Source organism: Mesoplodon densirostris, chromosome 6, assembly GCF_025265405.1.
Source record: "Mesoplodon densirostris isolate mMesDen1 chromosome 6, mMesDen1 primary haplotype, whole genome shotgun sequence".
NCBI classification, from domain to species: domain Eukaryota; kingdom Metazoa; phylum Chordata; class Mammalia; order Artiodactyla; family Ziphiidae; genus Mesoplodon; species Mesoplodon densirostris.
Window position 1 is genome coordinate 13443506 of NC_082666.1, and position 11977 is coordinate 13455482.

General features: G+C 42.2%; 1 pseudogene; it reads left to right on the top strand.

Moving 5' to 3' along the window:
* The first annotated feature begins 9690 nt into the window (after nucleotides 1-9690).
* Nucleotides 9691-10488, top strand: LOC132491905 (kunitz-type protease inhibitor 2-like; annotated as a pseudogene).
* Nucleotides 10489-11977: the final 1489 nt, after the last annotated feature.

Consider the following 11977-nt stretch of genomic DNA (forward strand, 5'->3'; position numbering starts at 1 on the left):
AGGGATACATAAATCAACTTTGGGGGCAGAATATATCCTAATGCATAATGATGTCTCCCTTAGTACTCCATTTTATTGTCACAGAAGCCCAAGTGAAATAGAATGAGTTTTACTGAATTTCTTGTACACAAACAGGGTGGAATTTGATAAAGGAATACAAAAAGAATATCACAGACACTTTGCATCTAATCTAAAATGGATCCCTCCTAAAGGGCCCACCCTAGGGGAAATTTCTGCAGCACTTCAAACAGAATAGGTGGTTCTCCTGACTCCAGTCTGCCTTCTTCCTAAGGTTGAGCATTCTGGAATCAGACACTTGGATTGATGGCCAAGCTTCCACAAATTAGTCTGTTATTAGAAGGTGGCAAGAAGGTTGTTTTCTACTTCCCCCCAAAACTTTTTATCCTCTTTTTTTCTAGGAGGGAATGAATACCAAATGGAAAAAGCTGTTATTGATGGCATTTGCTTTATCCTTGATGTTGATTAAGCATCATTTTCGGTAAATACAGAAGACTGATGAGTTATCTTTAACGATTGGCAGAGTTGATCTAAAATGCTATGTGTTGCCCCAAAATATTAATAAATATTCCCTAAATTAATCAGAAATTACTTCTCCTTTGGGGAACAAATCAAATCATAAATATATTAATTCTTTCATTTTTCAACACTCAACAAATATTTATTGAGCACCTTCTTGGTGCTAGGCCCTGTTCTAAGTGCTGGGAAAACAGGAATAACACAAAGTGACTGCTCTTATGAAGCTTTACATTCTAGGTGGAGAAGATGGACAATAAGCAAAGAAATATTCAATATAATGTCAGGAGCATTGTATTTTACATAATAATACTATGAAGAAAGAAATTAGACAAGATAAGAGGATATAGAGCGTTGGGGGCTATTTCAGATACATTTTAAACTACATCAAAGTTCCATCTAATAGGAATAAGATTCAAAGTAACCTGCTACAGAAACACAACTATACTGGGAAACAAATTTTTTAACCTGCTAAAATTCTCTCACATAGAAAAACTCAAATTCTTCCCACCTCCATGCCTTCCTTTTTGATCTTTTTAAAATAAGCAATGCAATGCTACTGGTGCTATTTGAAAGTCAGCTATTTGTGGGAGCTAATGTCTTTTAAAATTAACCCTATAGCTTTGGTGTCATGTTCTACATGTTATTTGCCCTCCTGAGGTGTTGTTCCTTAATAGAAAGGACTTGTGGTCACTTGTAACAGTATTAATATCATCTTTTTGAAGATAATGTGCTATCTTAGTAGAAAAAGAAATAATAGATCATAAGCTCATTGCAGGCCTGGATTCCAGAACTGGAATGTCACATCAGAACTAGATGCCATGTATTCCAGAACAGGAGTATTGTGCCTGGCATATAGTAGTTTTGTAGTAATTATCTGGCTAACAAGTGAGTGAATGAATGGATCTGAATTCTAGATTTTTTTGTTATTCAATTGCAATAGGCATTTGTTCAAATTTAACACTAAAATGCCTTTTTTCTTGTATCTAAAGAGTGAAGAAGAACGTAGAGAAGATTAATCTCTGCTGGTAAGAATCTTTGTTCTGTAAGTACTTTACAAACTGTATGTAGGGCAAACTGGCTGGAGTCAGGTGGATTCTAATGGCAATGGCAGTCAGAAAGAACAGAAAACTAGACTGAATTCTCTAGAGGCAACCACTGACAAATTTCTTGGGTTATCAGTTCAGAAATATTTTGAGTTTATATGGACATCTCCCAGTTTTGCTCACTTGACACACTCATTTGCTTATACCAGACAAGTTTCTGACATTTTCTACAGTTTAAGTATCTCTGTCCAGGATGATATTTTTCTTCTACCATTGACCATTGTATAGAACCCAAGAATTAGTGAAACCAACCTTAAAAAAAACAACTTTTTTTTAAGTTCTCCATTTGTCATTGTATATATATATATATATATATATATACAGGCTCAGCGGCCATGGTTCACGGGCCCAGCCGCTCCGCAGCATGTAGGATCTTCCCGGACCGGGGCACGAACCCACATCCCCTGCATCGGCAGGCGGACTCTCAACCACTGCGCCACCAGGGAAGCCCCGCAATTACTGCTTTCGCCCTTGGTCCTGGTGCATGTGAGATTTTGTGCGCTCCCTTTAAGAGTAAAGTCTCTATTTCCCCCAGTCCTGTGGAGCTTTTGCAATCAAGGCACACTGGCCTTCACACCAAATGCTCTGATGGCTCCCCTTCCCAGGGCTGGACTCTCAGGCTGGGGGACCTGACATGGTTCTCCCACAGGAGAACCTCTGTAATATAATTTTTCTCCAGTTTGTGGGTTGCCCACCTGTGGGGTATGAAATTTTATTATATACATATCCGCTCCTCCTACTGGTCTCATTGTGGTTCCTTCTTTTATGTCTTTAGTTGTAGAAAATCTTTTCTGGCAGGTTTCAGACTTTTTCAGCCATGGTTATTCTGCAGATGGTTGTGATTTTGGTGTGCTAATGCGAGGAGGTGAGCTCAGGGTCCTTCTACTCCGCCATCTTGATCACTGTCCTCTGCCCTTGCCTCCTTTCAGTCTGTTCTCAACACAGCAGCCAGGGTGATAATATTAAATTGTACATAAGACCATGCTCCTGCTCAAAACTTTGATTTCCCATCTTATTCAGAATAAATGTGATGGTCCTTGCTGTGATCCCGAAGGCCCTCATCTCCTAATACTGTCTCCCTAGTTCAGTCTATTCCTCCCCACTGTTCCTTGAACTCACCAGGCATGCTTCTACCTCAGGGCCTTTGCACCATTCCCTCTACCTGGAATACTCCTTTACTATCTCTGTTTTTTACTCACAGGTCATCTTCTCAGTCAGGCCTCCCTGATCACCTGGTCTAAAATTATAGAGTCCCCTCGCTCCAAAATTTTAAACTTAATTCTTCCTTCCTTATTTTTTCTCTTTACCATTTATAACTATATAGCATACTATATATTGTATTTTACTTATTTATCTTATTTATTGTCTTTCTCCCCACAAAAATGTAAGCTTCCATGAGTTCAGGGTTTTTGTCCATTTTGTTCACAGCTGTAATCTCAATGCCTAGAAAAGTAACTGGCATATAGAAAGTATTCAATCAGTATTTGTCAAATAAACAAAAGAATGAATGGACATGAAATAAACATGACTGATGACTTTGGAAACTGTCTTCAGATTCTTAATTCATTTGCTTCTTTTTAAGCATCTAACTAGGACAAAGGAGTACATGAAAATTAACACTAGATGGCACAATATTACAAAGAAAGTAGCCTAATCCTTTCCTCTGGACTGGAATTGCTTCAAGAAAAGCCTAAATGTTGCCAAGTTTCCTCTGGCCTCCCCACACCCCAGCCTGCAGATGTTATGTTTTGCTGTAATAACTCAAATTTCACTGATTTCTACCCCACCTGCATAAATGTTATCCTGCCCTGTTGAGGATTTCAGTGCTCCCGGGTGCCGGTCCACGTTACCAAGTTCCTCCTCCCCAGCCCTTGTAATCTCCCAACACACCTGCAACTGAAGTCATTAATGCACTAAAGCCTTCAAGTTTCCAGAGCTGTGGGTGGTCTGTGGTGAGAAAGAATCTGTCCCCTCTGGGTCACACTCTGTTGTGGGGGGAGGTGTCACAGATTTTTACCCCCAACCTCCTCTCTCCCTAGAACTCACATTGGATCCATGGGTTCCAAGGGTTGGGGATGGATTTGAATGACAGCTACCATGGAGTCTTTAAGAATCACCATTTCCCTGCACCAGTTAAAGGCTCTCTTACTGGGACAACTTTAGCACATCTTGACTGCTCACTCCCTAAAGACTGGTTGTCCCAGTAGGTGACTCAGTGCTCATGCCAAGAAGCTACTGTCACTCATCAGTCTTTGCCAGTTCATATTAGGTTGTGGTGACCAACTCATTCCGGTTTTCCAGGGACTTTCCCTGTTTTAATGCAGGAAGTTTCACATTCTAGGAAATCCCTCACTCTGGGGCAAACCAGGACAGTTGATAACCCTACATTAATCCCAGATCTTACTCCACTCAAACTCAAACCAGAACTGTATCACATCTGTGTCAAATTTTTAATGCATATATTTTGTTCTCTCCTCCCACCCACATCATCAGTTGCCACATCGGTCAATTCCATCTCCCTTTTGTCACCTATATTCATTTTCTCCTTTATATTCTCACTGCAGAAGTTAGTGGGAAACTGCAGTAACCAAGACAAGACAGGACCACTGAAGATCCAGAGCCTCAGGAATGAAGCTTTGAACCACACCACCTGGTACAGGTGCTGGTTCAGAGTAAAGGAAATATAGAATGAGCAGGGGAAGAAGGAAGATACAAGTGTCAACTCCAGGCTCATGACCAGAGAGAAGAAAGGACTCATACCTAAACATTGGTTTCTTTTTTGCTTACTGTATGTCTGTATATGTGTGTGTTTATGTATTTGTCTATATACAAACTAATTTTTTCTTCTTTCGCAATGTAAGAATTAATGGCAGTGGTTAACTTTACAGTTTCATCTTTAGCGTACAGGATATTCAAGAGGGACTCTAACTGAACTTGAGGAGTAACTGACATCATTCAAAGATCAATAAAATGACATTTGCAACCTTTCCTTTCTGTGGAAAAGGTGAGAGTGCCTATTTCTACAAAGGACAGTTGTATCTTGTTAAAGAAAAGTTGAAATTGGTTATTGCTGTACAGGAAGTTGAAATATATGTAGAAGGTTGTGTATGGATATTGAATAATTAAAGTGATGAGCTGTCCCAGTTATTACACCATTGGCTCTCAGTTCAAACCCACACTTTTATACTCTGCTTTGTGATGCTAGGTTGGGACTATGAGAACCATATTTCTACTTTGCCACTTGACTTCCTGCAAGGAAGAGGAGGGAGAAAGGATGCACTCCTTTCCTGACAAGTGGTTATCAATTACAGTATTCAGCTTGGGGGGGGTCACTCCTAGAACCAGCCTCATCATGTCTAATCAAAGATATCGGCAATAGTTAGCTATTGAGACCACCTCGGAGGTCTCAGGATCCTCCCCTTCAAGCTTCCTTTTGTGCCCCCAACCCCAGGAGTGACAGCTTCATCATACAGTTCCTATCTCTGGGTTAGCTCAGTAGCCCCTTTTTTGCCTTTTCAGTTCTCCAAAACTGCTTAACTAATCCCTTATATTAACTTCTCTCTGTTGAAATGCCAAGTGTGTTTTCTGTTGTTGTGACTATATCCTGACGGATACAGTCACCTGCCAAGTAAAGAACACGAACCCCCTGAAGTGCTAAGGCTAAAAACAAAGGAAATATGGAATAAGAAGTAAAAGAGGGAAGTGATAAATATCAACTATGACCTTGTGACTTTATACAGCAGTAAGGATGGTAGCACAAGTGCCTATCTTTGTTATGCACCTACTAACCAATGACTTCTACTTCTCCCCCTTCCCTTTCTCCTGCAGTTTTGTATGGAGTGTTGGTGGAACTTAATTTACAATTGAGTTCATAGGTCACCAGGTCACAAAAAGTCACATCTGGAGCTGCTGGAGAGGAGTGAGGCTCACCAGTAGATCCTGAACATGAGTAGGAGACAATGATTAACGGGACTTTGAGTCTCTCTTCTCGTCTGGGGAGAAAGGGAGAGTGTCATTGTATGACAGGCAGAAGTATGAAGGTATTAAACATGGGCAGAAGGGTGAACTTAAATGTCAAGTAGCAAAAGGGCTGACAATTTAGATTCTGAAACTGCTTGTCCTCAAATCCATGCTTTGCCCTTCTGATGAACTTGCTCTGGACTGCAGGGGGCTGACCTCTGTTAACTGTGATACCCAAACTCACTATCAGCTGATTTCTGAAAGACTGGAAGACAGGGAGGGAAGGAATACGCCAGGACATTTCTCTCCTCTGTCTTCTAACTCAGGCACTTCTTTGGCAGGGACTGCACCTCCTTAGTGGACCCAGCTCCCACGAGACAGATCCTTAGAGGTCCTGGTCTCCGACAGATGACCCCGCAGCTCTGGGATTCAGTAACACGGTTTTTCATTTATGTCTCTCCATGCTACAAGCTGTGGCCCTTCTGCTTAACTTTCTCAGTTAGGCTCTCAGCTCTTCTATCACCTGGTAACCACTTCCCTGCATTACATTTTCTCTGTTGTAAATACTAGAAGTGGGTGCTATTTTTCTGGTTGTCCATGAGGATGTCCATTTTTTTTAAAATTTCACTTCAAATTCTAGCTGGAGTATCCAGTGACAGGCACTAATTCGCATACTATTCAATACCATTATACACAGCAACTGAGAAACACTTTGTAATATTAAATAATTCATATTACTCTTAAGTCTGTGTGTATATATGTCTAGATATAATAAGTGTGAAGCAAGTTATGTATTTTACACCGACAGATGGATACTAATTCTAGATTTGTAATTTGTTTTCGTTTTATAAAATGGCTAATATGATTTAAACAAAACGTTAAGTTTGAATTACCAGATAAGCAATAATGAGAGATGGAGCATGAGACGACTTCTCAGTTTTCTCCCTCGATGAGTCGTGGTTTCCTTAGGCAAGGTTTGCACAACAGGTAACACTTATCCAATGCTTCTCACACCAGAGGAAATTTCCTCCCTTGCTTCACCTGGGGGGCAGGCATTTGGCAATACCTGGAGACATTTTTTTTTTTTGCGGTATGCGGGCCTCTCACTGTTGTGGCCTCTCCCGTTGCGGAGCATAGGCTCCGGACGCGCAGGCTCAGCGGCCATGGCTCACGGGCCCAGCCGCTCCGCGGCATATGGGATCCTCCCAGACCGGGGCACGAACCCGTATCCCCTGCATCGGCAGGCGGACTCTTAACCACTGCGCCACCAGGGAGGCCCCTCTGGAGACATTTTTGATCGCCATGACTCAGGGATGGGGTGTTACTGGCATCTGGTAGATAGAGGCCAGGGATGCTACTAAACATCTCACAATGCACAGGGCAGCCCCCCAGAGCAAAATAATCCATTTCAAAATGTTAACAGTGCCACAGCTGAGAAGTCTGTTTTAGATAAACCTAGGAGTTTGGGGTTCTCTAAGCTTTGATGTCTCTCATATACTGCTATTCCACTTGTCAAGACCCCACTCTTCCTTAATCTAGCTTAACCTGACATTCATATAAAATGCTTGGCAAAGTATGTGGATTCACATACTAATATAATTTACCAAATCACAGAATCAGTCTCTGAATTTGGTTTTCAGTTACCTCAGCCCTATGACTACAAGCAATAAGAGATTTTTACAACACTATCCCATAAAGGCTTTTGAGTTTTATTCCATTAAGGCAACACTTTTGCAATTTGAGTATGTCACCTGCTTGCTTTAAATTACCCCATGTGATTAAAGGCACCCATCATGGTTCAGTCACACCTGTTCCCCTTTAAACTGAACTATGGCAACAGCTATCTGATTCCCCAGAGCTTCCTCCTCAGTGAGTACATAGTTCCATATAATCATACAAGATAACTTGATTGGCTATTTTTCCATTGCATACGGAATGCCACTTTACCATCATGGAATATGAAAGAAAGTCTCTGCATTTTGTCCGACCTCTATGTAATAACCATTTCCCTGAGGACATGTTGCCTGCAGCCCACTGTCTGGAACCACTAGATAGTAAGCTCCATGGAGCCAGGGACCAAGCCTATCTTATTAATCACTGTATTCCCAGCACCTAGGCTGTACTTGGCACATAGCAGGCACCTAGTTAATATTTGTTGAATTAATTAGTAAAGTCAAATGTCAATTCCTCTAAGAAACATTTTTATTAAAGTGCTTATTACATATGTTTCTTCATCTGTTTTTCCTCCTCAACTATGTCTCTCAAGACAGAGACCTAATAACAAAGATACTTAGTAACCTAGTTACCAAGGTACAGGAAAGACCTTTCAAACAACTCATACAATAAAACCAGCATCCCTGCTACCATCGTCAAAAGAGACAGTGTGAAAGAACTGAGAGCTTAAGAACTTATAGGCTCTTCACGTAGGGAAGTAAAACTGTGGAAAGGCTGAATAGCTTACGTTTCTAAGTACACGCAGAACTGGTCTCCAAGAGATAACCAAACTGCTTTCACTCCTATCCTCCCCCAAAATGCCCTCTTGAAATGGCCTGAATTTTTTTTTTACATCCTAATAATGAAAGAAATTCTTTCAAATTTAAATTCATTTGAACAGGCATTCTTCTTTAAAATAACAATTATACCTGAAAATGTTAAGAGGTTGGCTATTAATAATCCACGTACTCATTAGGGCAAATCACTACAGTAAAGTTACTTTTTGTCTAATATCAGAGACTCTCCAAAACAGGAATGTAGGTAATTTTGGTGCAAAGAGAGCTTTGACGGGAGAAGATGGGCTTGGATGGACTGGGGCAATGTGGTAACTAGGGTAGTTAGCACCAAGCACTATGAAGTAGAAGAGAAGCAGATAAGAGAAATGAAAGGATGCTGAAGACAACATACACCAATTTACAAACTGCCTAAGATCACTTCAAGACTTAGAGAACATAGGGCTTCCCTGGTGGCACAGTGGTTAACAATCCGCCTGCCAATGCAGGGGATACGGATTCGAGCCCTGGTCCGGGACGATCCCACATGCCGTGGGGCAACTAAGCCCGTGCGCCACAACTACTGAGCCTGCGAGCCACAACTACTGAAGCCCAGGCGCCTAGAGCCCGTGCTCTGCAACAAAGAGAAGCCACTGCAATGAGAAGCCCGCGTACCACAACGACGAGCAGCCCCCGCTCACTGCAACTAGAGAAAAAGCCCGTGCGCAGCAACGAAGACCCAACGCAGCCAAAAATAAATAAATAAATAAATTTATTTTTTTTAAAAAGACTTAGAGAACATCTTCGGCTCTTGTTTCTGCACTTCACTTGCTCTCTGGTTAGTACTGTGGTTCACCTGCTTCTAAATTAAGGATTACATGATGGATTCTGGGAGGAGGCTTCTTCTGAACATGAAGTCCACTAAATACCACCACTGTGCTGCTCACTTTCCTTGCAGCCACAAAACTGTGCATGCCCAATGCTCCTGTTAGTACCGTTGAGGCAACCATTAACTTTCTGCCACTTTGGAAGGTCTAGAGTTCTCAAAAAAGTCTTGTGATGATTTCATCACCTGACTAAATTACCTGACACAGAGCTAAGAATGATTCAATGACTGCTTACAGAGTATAAAAACGGATTAATTCCACTCAAGGGGAAAAAAATCACTGACAAAACCAAACACTTTTACTAATTACTGTATTGCCACTCCATAAACACATGGTAGCTTTTATAGTAAAAAAAGATAGTTCCACTATGCTGAATTACAGTCACTTAGTTGAATGCTAAGCATAATTTAATTTTATTAATTTTGAGGGGATTTGTATAAAATCACTCCTTAATTTTATGAAATGCAGATTAAAATACAGACTGTTTGCCATGATTTAATGCATAGCTTGTTTTTTTATTTTCCTTTCAGTCTATGTATATTTGATTAATAAATAATAAAAATAGAACCAAACACAGAAGTAGTTCTCAGCTTACCTTCTTCCAGTAGAAAAAGTTTCCATTTCTCCATGGATAAACCAATGTTTAGGGGAAGTGTGACAAAAAGTCACTTTGTTTTTATATTTCAAAAAAAAAAAATCCTCGGGGTGGAGCCCGTCATGGCGCAGCTGTGTGGGCTGAGGCGGTACTGGGCACTCCTCACCCTGCTGGCAACGCGGCCCCTCTCCCGCTGAGGCGGCCGACGGAGAATGTGGCGTCCACGGAAGCAAGGGCATCTACTAAGAGTGAGGTGTTTCTCCGGCCACACACAGCTGCACAGACTTTTGCCGAGTTTCGAAGAGTGTGGGGAAATGCCGGGCCTCCATCCCTAAGTGGTGGTACAATGTCACTGACGGATCCTGGCAGCAGTTTGTGTACGGAGGCTGCGGAGGGAATGACAATAATTGCATGACCACGGAGGAGTGTCTTGCAAAGTGTGCTGGTGTCACAGTAAACACCATCGATGATCTGTCCAGGAAGGGAGCAGATTCCTCTGTCCCAAGTGTTCCCGGAAGGCAGGATTCTGATGACCTGTCCAGAGATATTTTCAACCATGAAGAATACTGCACTGCCAAGGCCGTTCCTGGGGCTTGCCGCGCATCCTTCCCACGCGCTGGTACTTTAATGCCGAGAAGAACTCTTGTGATAACTTCATCTACGGCGGATGCCGGGGCAATCCAAACAGCTACCTCTCCAAGGAGGAGTGCATGCAGCGCTGCTTCGGCAAGCAGTTGTGTCCTGCCCTGCCCCGCACTAAAGCGGTGGTCCTGGCAGGGCTGTCCGTGATGGTCCTGATCCTCTTGCTGGGAGCCTCCGTGGTCTGCCTGATCAGGGTGGCACGGAGGAACCAGGAGCGCGCCCCCCGCTCTGTGTGGAGCTCTGCGGACGACAAGGAACAGCTGGTGAAGAACACTTAACGTCCTGTGAATGCCCTGTCGCCAAGGGGCTGCCCTCCTCGATCCCCCGTTAATGAAGAGAAGCTGGGAAGGGAGGGAAGACAAGTGTTGAACGCGTCTGTGCTTTTTCAAATAGAGTGATTGGTTTGTATTTGTGCGATCATTAGGGCTTTTGGTCTGTTTGTTAATCCAGAAGGTAAGAGGGCTGCTCCCTGGTCTCCCGGGATGGGTTTGCTTTGGAAATTCTCTTAGTGAAGGGCTGTGCACGTTGCAAATGGTCTTAGCCCTAGATCGGAGTCGGTTCCTCTTCGATTTATTTCTTTGCTCCACGTAGAGTTTTCGTAGCTTATGTTGAATCCTATTGTCTCCTTTCCGATCACAGAAGTAATGTTTAATAGTTTCCTTTGTTTGTTTTCTGTTTTTTTAAAGTAAGCAGAAACATGTTTTTTTAATTAGGATTCTGAAAGGAAGAAGTGAAATGTACAAGTTTAATAAAAACGGCCTTCCCTTAAAAAAAAATTCTAAAAGTGGAAGGAAAAAGCAATCATTAGTTTACTTCATATATATGGTTTGACTAACTTTTAGTAACCACAACCCCTATGTTCAGTACAGATTAGAAGAAACCTTATATTCAGACCATTTTAACTCTTCAGGGGATGTGGATTCTATCGGGAATAAACTTTTAATTTTTTTAAATTGAATCAGTGTTTACTATTAAAAAATCACATGGCACTGAGAAGCAGAAAAGAAGATTTGAATAAATGGAGAGAGATATACTTGTGGATCAGAAAACTGACCCTTCAGCTATCCATGCACTGCAGACTTCTGCCAGAGGTTAGCTTCCCGAAGCCTGTCATGAAATACTGACGGATTTCCTGCTTCCCTCAACTAGTCAACTGGTATCTTTGGATTTTCTCTTTCAATCTAATCCACCTGCCATCATCTCCCTGCCTTTCGAATTGTATACATCACTCTATCCCTTGAGTTTCCTTTGCCTAAAAAGAACCCTTTCTTCACCATTTTCTGTTCTTGGTAAGATGCAGCACTTTTTTCCCAGATCACACCAGCCCAAGAGTAAAGTATTAAGTCTCCCAAATCTGTATGTCTCTCACTCAGATTCGGACTCTACCTGTACTTCAAGAGCTCCAGTTTCCCTGCAACAGCTTTGGGTGCCCCAACGGCTGCCTAATGGATGCTCTACAGAAAAATCCTCTAGATTATCCACTTGGTTGGCGCCATTTGCTCTTCTGCTGCTGATGTTCCCTGGCGTTGCTAATGAACAAAACAGCAGCCATGCTGCCGTGGCCACCGACAGTACTATAGCTAGCTACTGGGACCCACCAACAGGTACCAGTCCTGATGGAACCTGCCGATGTCTGTGCCATGGGTCCTGTCCTCTGACACTTCCCAAGCCTTGCATCTGATGCTCTTGACACTTTCTGTTCTCAGTGTTACAGACACTATAATTCCTACACCATTTTCCACTTTAGCTACCATGCTCTATCATTCT